The 23,678-nt window shown below is 46.9% G+C and overlaps 1 protein-coding gene across 1 annotated transcript in view; it reads right to left on the bottom strand.

The window, feature by feature from the left end:
* The window catches only part of Brd3 (bromodomain containing 3), a 53,509-nt gene extending 34,653 nt beyond the window's left edge, over positions 1-18,856 (bottom strand). Inside the window, exon 1 of the mRNA XM_040745156.1 lies at positions 18,749-18,856. The gene's annotated coding sequence lies outside the window, so the exon portion shown is untranslated. The remainder of the gene's footprint in view (positions 1-18,748) is intronic.
* Positions 18,857-23,678: the final 4,822 nt, after the last annotated feature.

Raw genomic sequence — 23,678 nt, 5'->3', positions numbered from 1 at the left:
CGGGCCCAAGCACTGTATGATTTCAATTAACTTTCCTTCTTTTTTTTTTTTTCTTTTTTTTTTTTTCTTTTTTTTGGTTTTTTGAGACAGGGTTTCTCTGTGGCTTTGGAGGCTGTCCTGGAGCTCACTCTGTAGACCAGGCTGGCCTCGAACTCACAGAGATCCGCCTGCCTCTGCCTCCCGAGTGCTGGGATTAAAGGCGTGCGCCACCAACGCCCGGCTTGTTTGTGTGGTTTTGATTTGACTGGGTTTTGATTTAAGACATAATCACCATGAGGCGCTTTAGAGATAATGGCCCAACTGGCAAAGCACCGAACTTGAATTCAGATGCATAAGAACCCACATAAAGTGGACTCTGCAGGTCACACATCAGTACTTGCAGAGGTCCATGGTGAGATGGATGGCAGAGACAGGCTTCCTCGGAACCAACAGTAGATGTTGCCTGCATCTACACATCTACACACACACACACACACACACACACACACACACACACACACACACACACACACACACACGAGATTAAACAATCAGGAGCTGGAGAGATAGCTCAACAGTTCAGACCACTCACTGAGTGGTGGCACACACCTTTAATTCAGTACTCCAGAGGCAGAGGCAGGCTGTTCTCTGTGAATTCCAGGACAGCCAAGGCTGTTAACACAGAGAAACCCTGTCTCAAAAAAAAAAGAAAAGAAAAGAAAAAAAGAAAAATAGAACAGAGGACCAGAGTTCATTTCCTACCACTTATGACCAGCTCCAGGGGATTCAACACTCTCTTCTGGCATCTCTAGGCATTACAATCATGTGCAAATACCCACACACATAGGCATATATGCACACATAAAAAGTAAAAAAAATTATCATCATAAGACAACAGAGACAGTGCTGACCTCGGCAGTGTCTCAGATCCTGAGTCTCCTAGACCCTTGCTCCAATTCAAGGTGCCTCATGGCATTCCTGATGCTCTGTGCTTGTAAAAGATTGTGACACTAGCCTATCTCGACTGTGTCATCCACAGGAAAGCTTTCTGCATGGTACCCTGGGACACTACAGTCCTGTCTCTGAACCTGCTTGAGTAAGTGTGTTCAAAATGATTAGTGGGGCCAAGTGTAGTAGCATACACTTTTAATTCTAGCACTCAGAAGGCAGAAGCAGGGTGGGTCTCTATGAGTTCAAGGTCAGCCTTGTCTATCTGGTGAGTTCCCAACCAGCCAGAGCTACATAGTGAGCCTGGCCCAAAAAAAAAAAAAAAAAATCAGGAAAGGGTCAAATGACAAAATGACAGACAAAGCTGAAGAGAGAATTAATTCCCTGAAAGATAGGTCTGAGAAAATAAGCCAGAAAGAGAAATGGAAAATATCCATTTAGGATGCAGAAATGGTGAATCTCTGTGAGTTTGAGGCCAGCCTTGTCTACAGAGCTAGTTCCAGTAGCTAGTAGCTAAGGTTACACTGAGAAACCTGTCTTGGGTAAAAACAAAACAATCAAAAAATCAGCTCAGAAACAGGGAAAGATTTTGCATTTCCCTTTGATAGGAACTCTGGGATCTGTGTGAAAGCTTTGTCTGAAGACCTGAGTTCAGTCCCCAAAACCCACAAGGAGAGAAGTGACTTTTCGCAGGTTGTCCTCTGACCTCCACAGTGCTGGGGTGGTTAGAATAAGAATGTCCCCTATAGGCTGGGATCATTGAATACTTAGTTTCCTATTGGTGATGGTGTTTGGGTAGCTTAAGAAGGTGTGACCTTGCGGGGCGTTGGTGGCGCACGCCTTTAATCCCAGCATTCGGGAGGCAGAGGCTGGCCAATCTCTGTGAGTTCGAGGCCAGCCAGGTCTACAGAGCTAGTTCAAGGACAGGCTCCAAAACAATACAGAGAAACCCTGTCTCGAAAAAACCAAAAAACAAACAAACAAAAAAAAGAAGGTGTGGCCTTGCTAGGGAAGGTATGCCATTAGGGGTCTGCTTTGAGGTTTCAAAGCTAGGTGCCATTCCCAGTTTGTTCTCTCTGCTTCCTGCTTGAGGTCTAAAATATGAGGTCTCAGTGTGCTGCCCCAGATGTTGTGCCTGCATCTTGCCTCCAGGCTTCCTGCTCCAGCCGATTCTTATCCTTCCAGAACCATGAGTCCAAATAATCCCCCTGTAAGTTAAGTTGGCCATGGTATCTTATCACAGCAAGAGTAAAGTAACTAATCCACTTGGTGTCTTATTCACACACACACACACACACACACACACACACACACACACACACACACACACACGAAATCTCACTAGAGGAGCCCCTGCTGCACAAGTCCCACTTCTTGGCTATCATTTAATCATAAATGTATCAGCATGGTCTTCTATTCTCCACATTCTCCCAGGGCTCCATGGGTCTCAGGCTCTGTTCTCTTTTTCCCTTCTGTTCCTCAGACAACATAATCTATGGATTTATCTTTAAGATTACTGACTCTTCTGCCTGTAAACTAACACCAGCAGTTTGTCTAACAGGTACATGCAGAAGACAACACCGTCCATTCCCCCAATTTGTTTTTTCAATCTCCAGTTTGTATCATTTCAACAGCAGGTTACAATTCTTTTCAAGTAGGCCAGCCTGGTCTACAAAGTGAGTTCCAGGACAGCCTCCAAAGCTACAGAGAAACCCTGTCTCGAAAAACCAAAAAATAAAAATTCTTTTCAAGTGAGTGTTGAACATACCCAGAAAGAACCTGTTTTAGACCCAAAGCAAGTTGCAGTAATATTAAGATATTAGCATCAGACAAATTGGCTAAAATGGAACAAAGCTAAAAGGAAATTGGAAAATTGGCAAATATTTGGATATTTGATAGCATACCCTTTTTCTTTTTGCTTTTTTGAGACAGGGTTTCTCTGTGGCTTTGGAGGCTGTCCTGAAACTAGCTCTTGTAGACCAGGCTGGTCTCAAACTCAGAGAGATCCACCTGCCTCTGCCTCCCCAGTGCTGGGATTAAAGCCGTGTGCCACCACTGCCTGGCTGATAGCATACTCTTAAACAACTTAGGTATCGAAGAAATCACAAGAATCGTTTAAAAAAAAAAACCAAGAAACCTACCACCTGAGGTAAGTAACATGGGGCTGGGGAGCTAGCTCAGCAGTTTAGAGCACTGGCTGTTCTATAGGACTGGGATTCAATTCCCAGCACCCACATGGCAGCTCCCAGATGTCTATAACTCCAGTCCCAGGGGACCTGGCACCCTCGCACAGACATACCTGCAGGCAAAACACCAATGCACATTAAAATAATAATAATAATATATTTAAAAAGAAATAGGAAAAAGGCAAACTATCAAGACACCTCTACTTTAAACAGAAGATTTGCAAATCATGCATTTGCTAAAATTACAGTGTCCAGCCCAGAGGTTACAGCATCTGAAGTCTTACACTGAGGTCCCTAAGAGGAACTTGGCTTTTTTTTTTTTTTTTTTGAGGACATTTTGGTAAGGACACAATGTGCTGGGGATGCATGGAAGTGGTCTGTGAGAAAGCTAACCCCAGGGTTCCTCTCTGCAAGGACATCTACTCTCAAGTGTGTTCACGAGTCTAGGCGTGTTAAACGATTTGACAGCAAGATCATAAGGCCCTGCCCCAGGACGCCACATCACACATCTGACTTGTCCCAAGTGAGTGCCGGGTGGAGAAGAAGAAAAGCAGAAAAGAGCAAGGAGGCACAGGTGTTTTTGTGGAGGCAGGAGCTGTCCCTGCTGAGGAAACTGCTTTTACAAGTTTGGCTTATAGGGCGGTGGTACCAAGGGGCCACGGGGCCAGGAAAGGGGTCAGGAACATCAAACAGACACTGCACGCCCCCACTCCTGGCTAAGGAACCACGCCTGGGAGCTCACCCAGGAAAGAATACAAACCCTCTAACAGTGATGAAGAAGAGGTTGTCACCTTTGACCTGAGTGAGATTTCTGTGTGCTTTGGGCTGCAAGTAGGGGTGAGGGGCTGTCAGACTCGCTCTGAGGACCAGTGGGACTTCCTTCAGGAGAAGCTGGGGATTTTATGACTGGGATTCCTAATAGCTCTTTGTGGTTGTGAGAACTGAGCTAGGAGCTGGCCCCTGTGCAGTCTGTGTGGTAGGCCTCTCAACTCAAAGTCTAGCTTGTTGCATCATCCATTTCCAGTCAGGTTGTGTGCATGGACTTTGGACATTCGTTTTGAGGACCCCAGGTTCAAAGGTGAAGACACTGGATGTGTTTTGGAATCAAGTCTGGGCTTGATGGGGAAAAGGGAACCCAAGGTGGCAAGAGATGCCTTCTGTTGGACGGAGATGGTGGCTTCTCTGGGTTTCTAGTGAGATCTACACCTCTGTGGGGCGTGAGTACCTTTTATTATTTTATTGTTTTATATGTATTAAATTTTGGGAACTTTTTGGTTTTTGGTTTTTTTCAAGACAGGGTAGCCCTGGCTATCCTGGAACTCACTCTGTAGACCAGGCTGGCCTCAAACTTAGAGATGGGAGTCCCTCTGCCTCCCCAGTGCAACCCAGGAAACAAGGAAAAGCTAAACTGCTAGAATTCCTTGATGGGGAATTTTTTTTTTTTTTTGGCTTTTCGAGACAGGGTTTCTCAGTGGCTTTGTGGAGCCCATCCTAGAACTAGCTCTTGTAGACTAAGCTGGTCTGGAACTCCTGAGTTCCACCTGCCTCTGCTTCCCAAGTGCTGAGACTAAAGGTGTGCGTCACCACTGCCCGACTGATGGAGAATCTTATATACTTCATGGGAGATGTTCAGGATTTATCCCTCTGACACATTCATTCTTTTGCTTAAGAAGAAATAACTGAGCCGGGCAGTGGTGGCGCACGCCTTTAATCCCAGCACTCTGAAGGCAGAGGCAGGTGGATCTCTGTGAGTTTGAAGCCAGCCTAGTCTACAAAGTGAGTTCCAGGTCAGCCAGGGCTGTTACACAGAGAAACCCTGTCTCAAAAACAACAACAAACAAACAAAACCTTAAAAAAAAAAAAAGGAAGAATTGACGGGCTGTCCTCCAGGCTTCTTCTTGTCTCTCTGCTTCCTGCCCACCATGAAGTGAGCAGCTCTGCTCTGCCACAGTCTCCCACCGTGCTGTTTGAGTCTCATCTCAGGCTCAACGTGACAGGACCAGCTCGCCACAGTTGATGCCAGAAGCCAAGCAAGCCCCTCCTTCCAGTTGTTCCTCAGGTCTGTCTCATCCATGAAAGCTTGGCCAGCACAGCAGCCTGCAGTCTTCAGCACACTTGCGGGCCCTGCCTTCCCCAGGCTCACCCGGTGCGCACACCTGTATCCAGGTGTAGGTTAGTAACGTGTCTCCTGCTGCAGGCTCGGTGGCCCCGTGTCTGCCTGTCATCCTCAAGTCTCTGCCTCAGGTGTGACTAGTGCAGTGTGGCTGTCAGCCCATGGGTGTGAGCACTGGGCCAGGCTAGAGGACAGAACATCAGAAGCAGCTGAAGCCAGCCTTGGGCTAGGGCACATGGGTGTGTGGCTTTTGCATGGTGATCACTGACAGCTCTGTCGATCTGTGCAGTCCAGCCCTGATGTTTGGCAACACCTTTGCTTGTGTGGAAATAGCCATCGTTGCTCAATGCCCTTTAAACCCAATCAGACAGAGTAGTCTACATTTTCAGAGATGGGGAAACGACGAAAGATGAAGATTCTCTGAGGTAATTAATTAGGAGGTTGAGACTGTTAAGTCTCTCTCTCCCTCTCTCTATCTCTCGTGTGTGTGTGTGTGTGTGTGTGTGTGAGAGAGAGAGAGAGAGAGAGAGAGAGAGAGAGAGAGAGAGAGAGAGAGAGAGAGAGAGAGGGAGGGAGGGAGGGAGATAGAGAGAAAGGCGTTGGAGATGGATAGACCAGAGCCTGCCATCACAGTTGATGCTCCTTCCTGAGCCTCCACTCTTTCACCCCACCTGTTCTCTGCTTCACTTCTCAACTTACCTCAGTGACATGAATAATTTTATGTCTTCCTTCCAGTTTGGAACCTTTGCCTTTTCCTCCTCCTCCTCCTCTCTTTTCTTTTTCTTTTTGACAGGCTTTCAGACTTGTAACCCTGTCCTGAAACTCAATTGTGTAGGCCAGAATGCACAGACATCGCCTGCCGAACAGTGGGGCTGGCGGTGTCTGGCACCATGCCCACTCCTTTTCTTTTGTCTGATTGCTAGTTAGTATTCTGATATGATATTAAATAGAGGTACTTTAACACTGATTTTGTTTTTCCTGATTTTAGGAAAACAACAAAACCTAAACCCAAACTTTCTATTTCCTCCTCCACATTAGATGTTCTCATTTATTGTGCTGAGGGAATTTACTTATACTCTTGTAGGCGGGGTAGGTGTGCTGTGGAGATTGCTCTGCTGTTAAGAGCTCATACTGCTCCTCTAGAGGACTCAAGTTGAGTTCCAGTCTCTCACAACTGCCTGTAACTCCAGTTCCAGGGGGAACTGATGCCCTCTTCTAGCCTCTGTGGATATTGCTCTCACATATAAAGCTGATACACAGACACACACATATAATAATAAAATAAAATAAAATAAAAAAGATGTTGGTCCTCACCAAATGCCTTTTATGTATGTCTTGGATAGCCAGCTTAATCTTGCATTCTGTTCAAGAAGCAGACGGCATTGATTGGTCTGTATGTGTTGTGCCAACCTGAAACCTCAAGGATAAGTCTGCTTGGGTTATGTCATGTAATCTGAGAGATTTCAGATTATATCATTTAGATAGAATATTGAAAATGGCACGTTTGCTGGGCGTTGGTGGTGCACACCTTTAGTCCCAGCACTCGGGAGGCAGAGGCAGGTGGATCTCTGTGAGTTTGAGGCCAGCCTGGTCTACTGAGAGAGTTCCAGGACAGCCTCCAAAGTCACAGAGAAACCCTGTCTTGGAAAAACTGAAAAAGAAAGAAAGAGAGAAAGGAAGGAAGGATGGAAGAAAGAAAGAAAAAAAGAGGCGCATGAACCACCGGAACAGAAGAATGAGCTCGGAAGCCAAACCACATTACAGCCACCTCATTTCCAATATGAACACTCATAGATGATGCTGGGAAATTGAGACTTCCACATGCAATGAATGGAATTTGTGTCTCACCTGATACCACACATAGTAGTCTACAGATCAAGGACATAACTCTAAGACCCAAGACTGAAACCTCTGGAAACTGGGAAGAGCTGCCTGCCATTGGCCTTGGCAATGATGCTTTGACCATCACACCGAAAGCTCAGGCAACAATAGAAAATTCGCAAGGAGACTGTGCCAACCTCAGAATCTTCAGCTGAGCAAAAGAAGCAACAGAATGAGAAGCCAGCTGACTGGAAGGTATTTGCAATAACTAAGGGATTAATCTCTCAAATGTAAGAGGTACTCATACAATTCAGCTGCAAGAAGAAATAAATTTTTAAAAAGAAAATGAAAAAAAAAGGAAAGGATGAGTACTCCTCATCCCACCACCACCCAAAAAAAAAAAGGTTAACCGGGCATTGGTGGCGCACGCCTTTAATCCCAGCACTTGGGAGGCAGAGGCAAGCAGATCTCTGTGAGTTCGAGGCCAGCCTGGTCTACATAGTGAGTTCCAGGACAGTCTCCAAAACAATACAGAGAAACCCTGTCTCAAAAAAAAAAAAAAAAAAAAAAAAAAAAAAGAAGGTTAAAAAATGAGTAATGGGCTGAACAGCTTTTTTTTTTTCCAGAGATATAAAAATGAACAGCAGAGGTCTGGAGAGATGGCTCAATGTCTCATAAGCCCTTGTTGCCTTTTCAGAGGTCCAGAGTTTGGTTCTCAGCTCCCATATCGGGTGCCTTGAAACCACCTGTGTCTCTAGCTTCAGGGATCTGTCGCCTTCTTGTCAAATCACAGGCACCTTTTTTAAAAAAAAAAAAGGGTGATAGCCAGGTGCTGGTGGTACATGTCTTTAATCTGGAGGAGAGGCAGGTGGGTCTTGTGAGTTTCAGTTCTACAGTACAAGTCCCAGGGCAGCCTAGGCTACACAGAGAAACTCTGTCTTAAAACAAAAGAGTAACAAACAAAACCAAAGCCAAAAAAGCACCAAAATTTTTTAAAAATGAAAAAATGGGCAGCAGGTCAGGTGTTAGGGTGTGTACCTATCACCCCTGCACTCAGGGGCTGGGGACAGAGGATCAGAAGTCCGGGAGACAGGATGCCTGAAATTTCCCTCTCTTTTTTCCTTTTATTCTATCTTGCTACCAATTCCCTGGTGTGTGTGTGTGTGTGTGTGTGTGTGTGTATGTGTGGTATGTGTCTGTGTGTGTGTGTCTGTGTGTGTATGTGGTATATGTCTGTGTGTGTGTGTGGTGTGTGTGTGTGGTGTGTGTGTGTCTGTGTCTGTGTGTCTGTGTGTGTGTGTGGTGTGTGTGTGTCTGTGTGATGTGTGTGTGTGTATCTGTGTGTGTGTGTGGTGTGTGGGGGGTGTGTGTGTGTATGTGTGGTATGTGTCTGTGTGTGTGTGTCTGTGTGTGTATGTGGTATATGTCTGTGTGTGTGTGTGGTGTGTGTGTGTGGTGTGTGTGTGTCTGTGTCTGTGTGTCTGTGTGTGTGTGTGGTGTGTGTGTGTATCTGTGTGTGTGTGTGGTGTGTGGGGTGTGTGTGTGTCTGTGTGTGTGTGGTGTCTGTGTGTGTGTGGTGTCTGTGTGTCTGTGTGATGTGTGTGTGTATCTGTGTGTATGTGTGGTGTGTGTGTGTGTGGTGTGTGGGGTGTGTGTGTGTGTGTGTATGGTGTATGTGTATGGTCTGTGTGGTGTGTGGTGTGTGTGGTTCCTACGGGCCAGAGTTTGACATGGAGGGACTTCCACCATCACTCTTTTTCCTTCCCTTCCTTCTTTCTATTTTATTTATTTATTTATTTATGACAGGGTTTCTCTGTGTAGCCTTGCCTGGGACTTGCTCTGTAGACCAAGCTGGCCTCAGACTCATAGAGATTCATCTGCCTCTGCTCCCACATCCCCTGGGAGTGCTGTGATTAAAGGCTTGAACCACCACTGCCTGACTTGCACCTTTGCTTTTTGAGACAAGTCTTGACATGTAGCCCAGGCTGGCCTCAAACTTTTGGCAATTTTCCAACCTCAGCACTCTAAGTTTTAGGACTACAAGCATGACCCACATGCTCAGCAATTTTTATATTTATATTTTAGTGTGTGTATGTCTGTAACAAGTACCCTTAATCACTGACCCAACTCTCCAGTCCCCAATATGTACATTAAAAGTGTGTGCCACCACTACCACTGGACTGGTTTCTATATTTTTACTACTTGGGAGACTGAGGCACCAGGATCACTTGAGCTTAGGAGTTGTCAGGAGATTAATCTGGACAATACAACATGACCACTCATAGGGCTAGTGATACAGCTCAGCCTCAGAGTCTTTGTCCAGCATGTGTGACCTTGGGTGTGATTCCCAGCACAGCAAAACACTTTGTTTTGTTTGAATTGTATTAACATTTTAAAAACATAAGCAGAGAGAGAGAGAGAGAGATGTAGCTGGTGATAACCAGACCATCAGCTAGAAGAGAAACAAAACTAAAACCACAGTGAGATGCCCCCAAAGAACTAGAAATACTAGCTGGGGGGTGATGGCCCACACTAGTGATCTCAGCACTCAGGAGGCAAAGGTGGGCAGATCTCTGTGAGTCAGAGGCCAGCCTGGTCTACAAAGCAAGTTCCAGTATGGCCAGGATTGTTACACAGTAGAACCCTATCTTGAAAAAAAAAAGTTAGTCCTTAAACTGAGAAGTTGTAGCAAATACCTTTAATCCCAGAACTCAGGACAGAAGCAGGGGGATCTCTGAGTTCAAGGACAGCCTGATCTACAGAGTGAGTTCCAGAACAATCAGGGCTACACCAAGAAACTGTCTCCAAAAACAAAAACTGCCTAAAATGGTGATAAATTTTGTATGTATTTTACTAATGGGTTGGGTTAGGTGTGATGGGCACACCTTTGGTCCCAGGGCTCAGGAGGCAGAGGCAGGTAGATCCCTGAGACTGATGATAACCTGGTCTGTATAGCCAGTTACAGGACAGCCAGGGTTACATAGAAAGACCCTGCCTCAAAACAAGACAAATCAAAAATGTTGGGGAGATGGCTCAGTGCCTCTCTTGCCATGCAGAAAAGAGAACTGGAGTTCAGAACCATGTAAATGCCAGGTGGGCATAAAAGCTTACTGTAATTTTAGCCTTAAAAGGTGGAGAAGGGGATCCTCAGATCAAACTGGCTACTAGGACTAGCAAAATTGATGAGCTCTGGGCTTGACTGAGAGACCCTACCTCTGTGAGTAAGGTGGAAGTATGATTCAGAAAGATTCCTGCCATCAATCTCTAGTTTCCACATGTGTGCCTCCACACACTGGGATATGTTCTCATTCTCTCTCTCTCCCTCTCTCCCTCTCTCTCTCTCTCTCTCCCTCCCTCCCTCCCTCTCTCTCTCTCTCTCTCTCTCTCTCTCTCTCTCTCTCTCTCTCTCTCTCTCTCTCTCTCTCTCTCACACACACACACACACACACACACACCATATATATATACATATGAAAAGCTAAAAACATTGGAGGGGTCGGGACACAAGTAGCAGGGGATCTCGCCTCTCACAAACTTGACCCTGCAAAGGGATAGAGGATGCTTCTGTGTTTCTGGTTGCAGGAAGTGTCACTCCTACTCTGGAAAACAGCTTTGCAGATTCTTAAACAGTTAAACCCAGCAACCCCACCCCTGTGGACACATTCCAGAGCAATGTACATTTACATCTGCACAAAAGCCCTCCACGCAGAAAGCAGTGGCTCTGATCCTGAGCTCTGGGAGTTGGAAGCAAGATGCAGGCGTGCGCGCATGCATGCACGCATGCACGAACGCACGCGTGCGCGCGCACACACACACACACACACACACACACAAATAATAGTAAGAAGAAAAATAAAACAAAACAGAAAACATGCCCCAAGTGCCCTTCATTGACAAACTAAACAAGCCATGTTACAGCAACCAGGCAGAATCCTCCCCAGCAAGGGAAAATGAGCTTGGAGCACATGACCGCTTGTATGAAAGTCAAGGTCTTGATCAAACAGAGCAACAACAGTCAATACACAAAGTTTGCAAACTGAACAACTGCATTCTGTGTCAGTCTGGGAAACATTCACAGGTTAGGCCAGAGAACCTATGTTATCAGTGACTGCCAAGGTTCAGGAGGAGAAGGGGCAGAGAAAGGCAGCCCACCCCCCTACACCTCCCTTGGACCTGCACAGTCCACCTGGTAGTGGCACACAGATCTATTGGCATCTACAACTCAGAATTTATGGTCCCAATTCAACTTCACAATAATTTTCAGGCCTCTCCATGTGTTAGGCAAGTACTCTTTTTTTTTAAAGATTTATTTATTTATTACATATACACCAGATTGAATTGTAGATGGATGTCAGCCACCATGTGGTTGCTGGGAATTGAACTCAAGACCTCTGGAAGAGCAATCAGTGCTCTTAACCTCTGAGCCACCTCTCCAGCCCCCAGGCAAGTACTCTTAACAACTGGGCTACACCCTAGCCCTGCAATTCATAATTTAAGGAAATAATTGTTTTGAAGAAGTAAACCTGGGGCTGGAGAGATGGCTCAGAGGTTAAGAGCACTGAGTTTTCTTCCAGAGGACCTGAATTCAATTCCTAACAACCACATGGTGGCTCACAACCATTTGTAATGGGATCTGGCGCCCTCTTCTGGCATGCAGGCATGCATGCAGACAGAACACTAAAGAAGTAAACCTTTTGCATGTCTACTGAAGTTAGGCATGTCACTTTTTGGTTTTGTTGCTGTTGTTGTTTTTGAGACCTAATCTCTCTATGTTGCCCTGCTATCCTGGAGGTCTCTATGTAGATTAGGTTGACCTTGAAACTCACAGAGATCCACCTAACTCTGCCTCCCAAGTGCTGAAAATAAAGGCATGTGCCACAATGCCTGGCTTAGAAAAAAAAAGTTATTTTATTCTTAATTGTGTGTATGTCTGGGTGTGTGCAAGTGAATGCAGAACCCAGGGAGGCCAGAAGAGGGCATCACATTCCCTGGAGCTGGAGTTAAGGAAGTTGTGAGCCGCCCAACGTGGGTGCTGAATCCTGACCTCTTCTACCAGAGCTCTTAGTCCATGAGCCATATCTCCAGCTTGACGAGTTTTGCTTTGTTTTGTTTGGAAACAGGGTCAGGGACTCACTATGGAGCCATGGCTGCCCTAGAGCTTGTGGAGATCAGACTGCCTCTGCCTCCTGAGTGCTGATGTCTCGTGTGACCCAGGCTGGCCTTGAACTCTATTTGTAGTGGTGGAGAACCTTGAACTTCTGATCCTCTTGCCTCTATATCTGTGGTGCTACGATTACAATCACACATCATCAAGTCTGGTGTATATGGTGCTGGGGATGGAGCCCAGGACTCGGTACAAGCTAGGCAAGCACTCTGCCAACTAAGCCATGTCAGCAGTTCATGGCATTGTGTAAGCAGTTTCCTTGGAGACTGAAACATTCCATCCTGCATGGAAGCTCCTTAAACAGGAAGGTCAATTCAAAATAGCTTCAGGAAGTCCCTGAAACTTGCCAGCTTCACTAGGCCTCTCTCTCCCAGAGTACGCAATAAAAACTGACGGTGCTGGCGCATGCCTTTAATCCCAGCACTCGGGAGGCAGAGGCAGGCGCATCTCTGTGAGTTCGAGGCCGGGCTGGACCAATAGCCTCCGAAACTGAAAGACCCCTACCCAGGACCCCCTAGGAAAAGAAAAGCAAGGCCAGGCTGTTGCCTAATGAAAGAAACCCAGGCCAGGTGTCTCACCCTCAAAACAGGATGTCTGTGATCACTATAGCAGTCATGGGACCCGGATAATAATTGCTGAAGCGTGCTGGGAACTTTCATATGACAATACTAGAAAACCTAGTCCTTGGCAACTACCCTGGCCCCCAATTGTGTCTGATCACTATAGCAATCATGGGACCCGGATAATAATTGCTGAAGTATGCCTGGGTCTTTCATAAAGTAATACCAGGAAACTTAGTCCGTGGGAACTATCCCTGCCCCCAAGATGAGCCAATGAAATGCCTGTTGCTTATGTAACCATTGAAACTCTATAAATATTGTACTCCCTGAAAGCCCGGTATGCTCTGCACCCGAGTTGCAGCAGCATCCGCAGGCGCCTGTGTACTCAATAAATCACCTCTTGCATTTGCAGCCAGTGGTCTGGCCCCGGTTCTTGGGCAGAGGGTTCGGTTCAGTGCCCGGCACTTTGATGCCGAGGTCTTTCAAAACAATACAGAGAAACCCTGTCTCGTAAAAACAACAACAACAAAAAAAAAACAAAAAAACAAACAAACAAAAACAAACAAACAAAAAAAAAAACTGACTTTCAGACAGGCCAAGCTGCAAAAAAGACCACCTGAGACCAGACCAGTTTCCTGGAAGATGCAGAAACCAGCTGCCTGGAAGAGGTTTAAACCAGCTAAGTCCACTTGGAAAGGTACTCTTCAGCCTGTTGAAGTGCTTGTCGGCTGTGCAGTGTGTTCTGGGTTCCTAGATTTTGTGAGCTGTCACCCATGCTGGGATGGACTGTGGTGATGCACCTATCTTTGAGTCATTTTTGGTCCTGTAAGTAACTTCCAAGTTACCCCAATAAAACTCACTGGTTCATCTAGCTAGACTTTGGTAGTATCTATATTTTGGTCTGTCATGGGTTCCCTATCTGGGGTGAGTAAGTATGTGTGTAGTGTCTCCCAAGAAAAAGTCTTGTCGCCAGGCGTTGGTGGCACACGCCTTTAATCCCAGCAGAGGCAGGCGGATCTCTGTGAGTTCGAGGCCATCCTGGTCTACAGAGCGAGTTCTAGGACAGCCTCCAAAACAATACAGAGAAACCCTGTCTGGAAAAAAAAAAGAAAAGAAAAGAAAAAGTCTTGTCACACAACACTTGGGAACATGCTTCTATTCGTTGAACCATGAAGCTGTCCCCACCCCTCTGGTCCTCAACGTCTTAAACATGAAGCCCAGAGACTGAGGTACAAAACAATGCCTTGCTACCTAAGGCATCTTCATCTCCTTTGCCCCAGCTTTGGGTTGGTCCACTTGTCCTACACCAGGGGGTTGTGTTCCATTGGCAGTGAGGCTCTGGTCACCGGTCTGGGTGTGGTAGAATGGCTGTCCCCACCTCTGGTGCTGCCCTCAAGGCTAGGCTGGCCTCCGCTACCAGTAAGACTCAGACTGAGCCTTGGAAAGTCTCCTCACTCACATTCCCACAGATGTCCCGGCCTGAGCTGTTGTGTGTGTGGGAACCCCAGGAGAGGGAAAGAAGGGTCAACAAACAAAAGTGCCATCCTAGGGGAGTCTGGTATAGAGAGGGCTTGCTCACGGGGCTGGAGTCCAGCAGCCTGGCCCTGTGCATTTCCTGTGTCAGCGCTTCTATTTTAGGCTGCTTGCTCCTCCCTGGGGATTCTCTGTGAGCGTGTGGGAAGCCCAGGAAGGCGAGCACTGTACCCACAGCCTGGTCTGTATTATCCCTAGCTTCAGTCCTCTGAGTTTCCTAGTTTGCATGTGGGGTGCACATGTGCACGCACCCAAATGCCCCAAACACAGGTCATCCATCCTGGGTCTTATTCTAGATAAGCATCTTTCACCCTAAAATCCTGGGAAGAATGGAACCCTGCACAGTTTCCAAGAGTTCTGAGAGGGGCAGCAAGAGGAGGAGGAAGTGAGGCTGGGGAGGAAATGCCTGTGTGAAGGGAGGCCTGTGAAACTACTGTGGGAACAGTCGTAAGAGGATGACATCTGTCCCCTGCCCCACCAGAGTTGGTGTGCTTCCAGAACATGTAGTAGGGCTAAGGAGGCCCGAAGAGCTGGGGCAGGCCCAGTCTGTCATTCCTTGGTGTACATGTACCTGCCACTGAGGTCTTCTCAGAACCCCATTTTTTTATCATCTGTAAGCATCAGAAGGTTGAATGAGATTACTAAAGTTCTCCTACGCGTGAAAGGCACACAGTGGGTCCTCAGAAAGTACCTCGGAGTAAAGGACCTGCTCTGCTAGCATGACTTAGGATCCCCAGTGCCCATAGAAAAGTCAGGCACTATGACAAGATGTACAACCCCAGCTCTGGGTAGGTGGAGACGGGGATAGCCCAGGATCTGGCTAATCCAGTCTAACTAGTTCTGAGAGCCTCAGGTTCAGCGAGAGACCCTTGCCTCAAAAAATAAAGTGGAGGCGGGCGTGAAGGTCCATGCCTCTAATCCTAGGATCTCTGCCAAAAGGAGGCCAGCCTGGTCTATATAGTTCTAAGCTAGTTAGGGTTTCATAGTGAGACCTTGTCTCAAACAAAATGAAAACCAATAATAATAAAAATAATAACATTAATAGTAAAAAATAGGGCTGGAGAGATGGCTCAGAGGTTGAGAGTCTGAGCTTCTCTACCAGAGGTCCTGAGTTCAGTTCTCAGCAACCACTTGGCAGCCGACAACCATCTGTAGTGAGATCTGGTACCCTCTTCTGGCCTGCAGGCTTACATGCAGGCAGAACGATGTATACATAATAATCTTTTTTTAAAAAATTGAAAGGGGTAAACTAAACTCAAAGGCTTCACTTCTAATAATCTAGAAATAAAGGGACCAGACCCTCACTCAGCCCCATGCTTTAGCAGCCGTGACAGGCTACAGAAAAGACACGTAGGCCTCTGACACAAGGGAACTCCAGATCCTCTGGCCTCCCAGAGCCTAGAGCCAAAACCAAATACAAAGAAATTCCAGACCCCCCCCCCCCCCCCGAAGCCTCGTAGATGCTTGGTTCCTGGGAACTATTTGTCCACAAAAGAAACTCCAGGGGGACCAAAACCTCCCCTATAGTCTCCAGGATATAGTTCTAAAATCTATTGGTATCTATGTACAACAGGCCATCTACAAGTAACAAGACAATGCCATAGAAACCATAGAATGTTCCCTCTAAGCACTGACCAATGAAAATAATTGGTACACAGGTATTTCATGCCAAAATATGACTTTGAGAAATTCTCCTAATTGTTCCCAAACATCAACCAATCAGAAACCAACCCACTGATAAATCCTGTAGCTTTTGTCTATGAAACCTAGAGTAAACAGGGAACTTCACTCCCTCTGGGGGCTGCTCCGACAGCTAGCCAGATACGGTCCCTGTCATGGGTGGATGAACAATTAAAACCTTGCTTTTGCAGTTTAGTGGGTCTGTCTTCTTGGTGGTCTCTGGAGATTTTGTAACTTGGGCACAACAAAAATAAAAACAGCCAAGTGGTGGTGGCACACGCCTTTAATCCCAGCTCTCAGGAGGGAGAGGCAGGCAGATCTCTGTGAGTTTGAGGCCAGCCTGGTCTACAGGGTTCCAGGACAGCCAGGGCTACACAGAGAAACCCTGTCTCGAAAAACACACAACAAATTAAAAAAACAAAAATAAAATAATGTGGAGAACAATAGAGGAAGCATTCGATGTTGATCTCTGGCCTCCACAAGCACACATACAAAAGCACACACACTAGATGGATGAACACACCCCTGAGCTCCTTTCTTTGTCAGCCCCTTCCTAGCCTAAGAAGCTTAACCTGAGCCTAGGTGGGAGGAGCTACCAAGACAGAGCCAGGTGCAGCCTCCTTCGGAAGCAGGGCAACATTCCTGGGATTCCTGCCCTGCCTGGTGTGGGGCCAGACTGTCGAGAGACAAATCTGTGGCTGTGTCTGAGCTCCCAGCACCCCCTGGAGGCAGAGCAGGGCACTATCCCAGGGACTTTGGCCTGCTCTATGCCAGGAGAGTACAGTCTAGGGTTTGAACCCAGTGGGCAGTACAAGCAGACTTCCCATGGTTGTTTGATAAGCGCTACTGTCTCCTCTCAGCACCTGCCTGGGTGGTGAGGTGTCTCTTCCTGGAGACATGCAAGCGGATGGTGCCATGAGGAGGACCACCAGGTGAACAACTCCTGTGTGTGTGTGTGTGTGTGTGTGTGTGTGTGTGTGTGTGTGTGTGTGTGTGTGTGTGTATGTTCCTGCAACAGGGACTCTGAAGCTGAGCACAGTGCTAAGCAACTGTGCTGTAGCCACCCTAGCGAGGAGCTAGCTACCTAGAAGGATCAGCTGGGGAACAGCCTGTGGGGAGCAGGACAGAAAGACTGGGAATTATGGGATGTAGGAAGGGAGGGAGCCTATCACCCGGGGATCCAGTTGAAACCTGTGTCCATCAGGGAACCAAGAATTTCAGGGAAATCAACAACCTCCACAACTAGCAACAGCATGCCCTTGGGTAGGGTAGGGCCCCCATTCCTTTCCCTAAGCCAATTCTGGCAATCTCAAGCAGGAGTGTTGACTTCCCTTACAGTGGAAATACCCTACATCCCTACATCCCTGTAGCCTACAGTGAGAAAATCACATATATAAGTGTTGTTTTGGTTCTTTTTTTTTTTTTTTTTGGAAACAGGGATTTTCTGTGTAGCTCTGGCTGTTCTGCTGCCTTCGAGAGGGTTACCATGCCTGCCTGTGCTCCCCTCCCCATTTTGAAACATGGTCTCAATATATAGCTTTGGCCAGCCTAGAACTCACTAAGTAGACCAAGCTGGCCTCAAAACTCATATATATCCATCTTCTTTTGACTCCAGAATCCTGGGACTAAAGGTGTGTGTCATCGCACCTGGCTAAAGATACAGTTTTATCATTTTACTCATGGGTGTGTGTGTGTGTGTGTGTGTGTGTGTGTGTGTGTGTGTGTGTGTGCGCGCACGCGTGCGGGGCCTACTGAGGCCAGAAGCACTGGATCCCCTGAAGCTGGAGTTACATACAGTTATGAGCCTACTAACAAGGATGGGTTTGGGTCCTCTGATCCCCTTAGCTGAAGGTTTTTGTTTTTTAACTCTGTTGACTGTGACCCTACTAGGTGCCCTCCAGGAACCACCCTGCAGTCTCATTTAGTTTTCTTAGCCACTCTTGGAAAATACTATCCTAGATCTTCACCAAAATCCTGTATATAAGTATTGCAAAAACAATAAGGCCAGGCAGTGGTGGCACATGCATTTAATCCCAGCACTCGGGAGACAGAAGCAGGCAGATCTCTGTGAGTTCAAGACCAGCCTGGTCTACAAGAGCTAGTTCCAGGACAGCCCCGAAAGCCACAGAGAAACCCTGTCTTCAAAAAACAAAAAACAAAACAAAACAAAAACAAAAAAAGTATGACTTTTTGTTTTGTTTTTTTGAGACAGGGTTTCTCTGATTGTCTTGAAACTTGCTTTGTAGGCCAGGCTGGCCCTGGACTCACAGAGATCTGCCTAACTCTGCCTCCCGAGTTCTGGGATTAAAGGAATATGACTTTAATGGAAGCCCATGCAGGCTCTTGGATATGTCCTTCTTTCTTTCTGAGATCCTGTCTTTCTTTTAACCCTTCTGCTTATTTTAAAATATCTTCAACAAATCCTGACTCTGCTTCATATTGACTAGTTCAGAAATTATTTTTCATATTGAAGCCAAGGATCTGGTTTTTATCTAATTAGAGTTCCCTAAAAAAATCAAGGGAAACTCCTCCGGCAACTTGACAGCATGGAGCTGTGCTTTGTCCCTGTCATTGCTGTTATCTGGACAGAACTGCTGACTTTGGGCACACAGTACTCAAGGAATAGCAAAATAATTGGCAAGGAGGTGCTAAGGACAGAAGTATCCAAAATGGTATTACAGACCCCCCAAACCTACCAGCTGTCCCTGAAGAGTTGCCAGGGAAAAGAACTCACACACATCAAAACAACCCACTCTTTGCCTACCTGGGCTGGTACTCAGCATCAGGTTCTTCTGACAAGGGTTATAGCTCCTAGAATGAGTAGAGCCTGCTGTCCAGTTAGGGAATCTTGGGGTGGGGGCAGCTCCTGGAACCCCTGGGACCTAGGGTCCCTCGGTTTCCAGACCCGCCCTCTTCAACTGCCATCCATCGGAATCTACCCTGCCTCAAAGCTCTGAACTCAGTTAAAGGGCCAGAGGTTCCTCTGCCCCTGTTGCAGGGCTCAGCCTTCTCTCACCATTGGGCCACTCCTTAGCCTGTGCAGCACATCCTCTCTGAGTTGGCTGGTCCCACTGCTGCTAAGGAGATAGTCTTCACTAGGCAACAAAATGAGGTTTCTCCAAAAATGTAAGCCCTCCTGTAGCAGGTGATGGTTTTAATTTCAGTTCTGCAGCAGCTAGATTCCCCCCGCTCTATGCCTGGCCACTTGGGATGTTCTCTTTCTTGGAGAGCCAAACATTTTATCACTCACCCATCCACCCATCCACCTACTTCCTCCCCACCTACCTGCAAGGGTCCCTGCAAGGGTCATGGCAGGCTGGGAATTGAACTGCATTTCCCTGAGAATTAAAAACTTGATTCAGGGGCTGGAAGGATGGCTCAGAGGTTAAGAGCACTGTTTTTCCAGGGGTCCTGAGTTCGATTCCCAGAAACCACATGGTGGCTCACAACCATCTACAATTCAATTTGGTGCCCTCTTCTGGCATGTAGGCAGAACAGTATATATGTAGTAAATAAATAAATCTTAAAAATAAATAAATAAAACTTGATTCAGCCTGACTTTGTTGGTCTGGATCAAACTTTAAGAGTCTGATGGTAACAGCTAATTGTAAGCACTTTGCTTGTTTGTTTTTAGAGATAGGGTTTCTCGGGCCGGGTGGTGGTGGCGCACGCCTTTAATCCCAGCACTCGGGAGGCAGAGGCAGGCGGATCTCTGTGAGTTTGAGGCCAGCCTGGTCTACCGAGGGAGTTCCAGGACAGCCTCCAAAACAATACGGAGAAACCCTGTCTCAAAAAAAAAAAAAAGAGAGATAGGGTTTCTCTATATTGCTTTGGAACCTGTCCTGGAACTCACTCTGTAGACCAGGCTAGCCTCAAACACACAGATTTGTTTATTTGTTTGTTTGTTTGTTCTTGTTTTTCCAAGACAGACCCTTCTCTGTAGATAAGACTGGCTTCAAACTCACAGAGATCCACCTGCCTCTGCCTCTCAAGTGCTGGGATTAAAGGCGTGTGTCACCACTGCCTCGATGTACGAATATTTAAACTCAGCACAATTTGGAAAAAAAAAAAAGTTTCCAGGCAATGATCACTCCAATTCCAGGTGCACAAAAAAGTTTAAGTCAGGGCTACATAGAAACTCCTTTGCAAAGTACATGTGACCTTTAAGGTAAGTTTGCTAGCTTAAAGGCCTGGGATCTGGTGTGGTCTCTGACTGAGATGGAGGTCAGCAGGATATAAAGCACATGCGACATCTCACTTACGGGTGGCTTCTAGTGACTAAGAGCTAAAAATAAACATCTAGGAAGGGAGAGTCTGTGTTAATCATTTGGGGATTTGGGTCTGGCACTACAGATAGCAAAGGTCACCAGCAACATCCACTCCCAGCTTTCTGGGTGGAGAGCAGGGATTTTATTTCTTCCATGGAGGAGACACCCCTGCATGTTTACATTCCTAATTTCCTCAGTGCTCGTCTGTGAAATGCAAGAACGCTGTGCCCTCTATACCCACTCACTCACCTACCGCTACGTATTCCCCGTATATTCATTTGTCCATGTACTTACCAGATACCCACTCATCTGACTTCTCTTCTATCTAGGCTCCCATTCATCCACTGATCCATCCATCTAGACACATACCTGCCTGTCTATCTAGGTATCTACCTTACACCCATCCACATAATCATCCATTCATTCATACACTCACCCATCCATCTAAATAGGAGGGGAATAGGCATATTCAGTTGCTAGGTGGCACCCCTCCATCTCCTTTCCTTTGCCAACTGCCAAGACAGGTGTGTGTGAGAACCCTGATCCACCCCAGGCAGGCCCAGGGGACACTGAGCCAGGAACTGCAATGAAAGATGTTATACTGGGCAAAAGGAACTAGCAGCTGTGGAGACGCAGCTGCAACACTCATTTATCTGGGGATCCAGATGGCAAGTCAAAGTGGATGTTGGCTGTTGGAAGTTTGCTAGGCTGATATGAGAGCTTTAAGTGGGAGGGGAGAGGAACTTTCTAGAAATGTTGTATTTATAAGAATTGCTAGGGGACTAAGATAGATCAGTAGTTAGGAACACTTGGTCCTCTTGTAGAAGAACTGGTTCTATCCCCAGCACCCACATTTCAGATTAGAAACAACATGCAACTCCAATTCCAGGGGATCCATCACCCTCTTCTGGCGTCTGCTGGCTCTTGCAGACGTGTGGTGCATATAAACTCATGCAGATACATACACCAGCATATAAAAATAATAAATAAGCCGGGCAGTGGTGGCACACACCTTTAATCCCAGCACTCGGGGAGACAGAGGCAAGCGGATCTCTGTGAGTTCAAGGCCAGCTTGGTCTACAAGAGCTAGTTCTAGGACAGGCTCCAAAGCTACACAGAGAAAGCCTGTCTTGAAAAAACAAAACAAAACAAAAAAGCGTACTAATGCAATGCTGCTTGTTTAACCAATTATGTTTGAGATGACCTAACTCTTCATAAAATTCCCCTAGCTGTGCTTAAAGGAAGCCTGCACGTTCTTCTTGGGGTCATTGCCATTTTGTACAGGTGAACAGCCTCATATATGCTGGTATAGTAATAAATACTCTTTGTTCTTACATACTATTTGAGTTTGGGGGGTCTTCTTTCAGTTTTTCCTCTGACCCCAACAGTGGCTCTAGCCTGCTGTGTTACTTGGCTTCAGGGTATGTGCTATGACAAAAATGGCGAATTTTCTCACTTAGACCAGAAGGCTGTTTCCTTTGAGAAGAAGACATTCAAATCTACTGAGTGAAAGTTGGAAATCTGAGGGTTCTGCATCAGGACCCCTCATCCTTCAGGCCTCTCAGGCTGGTCTTGATTGAGTATGTAGCTAAGGATGATCTTTTAAAGTTCTGATCCTCCTGCCTCTAACTCCCTAGTGCTTGTGCAACAACACTTGTTTTATGGGTGTTGGGGATCGAACCCATGGCTTCTCGCATGCTCTGCACGCACTCTATCAACTGAGCTACATCCTGCATTTTAGCAGCTCCTCTGGCTGGAATCTGGAAAAGGCTGCATCTTAGGTAGAGCCAGGATGAGGATGGAAGTGGATGGGTTTGAATGTTATCTCAGGCCGAGAGAACTTCAGAATTAGGTTTGGTTTCCAGTCCAGGCAGCTAGGCAGATATGGGAGAAGCTGTTCTCCTCACCTTACACTCTGCGGCTTCCAGGGCTCCTAGCATAGGGATCAGGCCTGTTGGGCACACAGTTCCCCATGAGCTGCTTCTGTGTCCTCTTTGGAAGGGGATTCTAGGCCAATTACTAGTCTTCTCTCACTCCTATAGCTATGGGAACAACACACAGTCTCAGCTCCAAAGGCTCAGTCCCTATGTTCCTATGTTGTATTTGATACTCCCGCATTGGGAGATAAGAGGCGGCACAGGCCATGGCCACCTCCAAGATTCTAAGACCATGTGTTAGACAGTAAAGTGAAGGTGCAGCCTGTCTTTAGGTCCCTGTGTCCTCTCTGGGTCTTTCCTCCATTAGTGACAGGAGTAGAGGTGGCCTACAGGAGAGAGGGCTGTGAATACTTTGCTTAATTCAAGGCATCCTGCCTGTCTGGAGCTGTCTTGTGAAAATGAGAATTACGGTGAAAACAGAGCCTTTAAAATTAGCTTCTGGGGGGCTGGAGAGATGGCTCAGAGGCTAAGAGCACTGACTGCTCTTCCAGAGGTCCTGAGTTCAATTCCCAGCAACCACATGATGGCTCACAACCATCCATAATGAGTTCTGGTGCCCTCTTCTGGCGTGAAGGCATGGAGGCAGGGGGTTGTATTCATAATAAATAAACAAACAAATAAATAAAAGGATTTAAAAAATTAGCTTCTGGGGCCGGGCGTTGATGGCGCACGTCCTTAATCCCGACATTCGGGAGGCAGAGGCAGGCGGATCTCTGTGAGTTCGAGGCCAGCCTGGTCTACAGAGCGAGTTCCAGGACAGCTTCCAAAACAATACAGAGAAACCCTGTCTCGAAAAACAAAAACAAACAAACAAGAGCTTCTGGGCCATATGGGAACTGGATTGTAGTGGATATTGCAGTTGCCTGGAATGTGAGCTCTGGGCACCCAAGCTAAGGAGCGACTGAATGATGCAGTGGTTTCAGATGAATGCATAGCGAGAAGACCTGGAGGGACATTTGCTTTTCATCTTTCTTTTTTTCTTTTGGTTTTTCGAGACAGGGTTTCTCTGTGTAGCTTTGGAGCCTGTCCTGGAATTAGCTCTTGTAGACCAGGTTGGTCTCACATTGATCCGCCTGCCTCTGCCTGGGAGTGCTGGGATAAAGGCGTGCGCCATCACGGCCGGGTCTTGCGGTGGTAGTTTTAGAAACTTTTCCTGAGTATGGGGCTGCATAGCACAGTCTCCTTGTCGCCTAGCTCAGAGGAGACGCAAGTGTGTCCAACTTGAGATGTGGCTTGCAGCGGCAGGAAGCTCCTGCCCCGCGGTAGGCTGGGGAAGCCGCAGGAGCTCCGGAACTTCCGGACCTCGTGGACCTCCACCCGTGGCACCGAGAGGGTTCCTAAGACCCCAGCGCAGGCACAGGCCAGGCCAGCCAAGCTGTAACCATCAGCTTGGCGACACAGCATGGGACAACAGGAGAATCACAAAAGCACATTCTGTCCCATGCTTCACTGCAGACACCGCGGGTCGGCAGCCAATGGATCCCAGCTG

Source organism: Mesocricetus auratus, unplaced genomic scaffold (genome assembly GCF_017639785.1).
Source record: "Mesocricetus auratus isolate SY011 unplaced genomic scaffold, BCM_Maur_2.0 Super-Scaffold_100004, whole genome shotgun sequence".
In the NCBI taxonomy this organism is placed as follows: Eukaryota; Metazoa; Chordata; class Mammalia; order Rodentia; family Cricetidae; genus Mesocricetus; species Mesocricetus auratus.
Note: the sequence above shows the minus strand (reverse complement) of the source record. Positions and strands in the feature narration are given on the sequence as shown.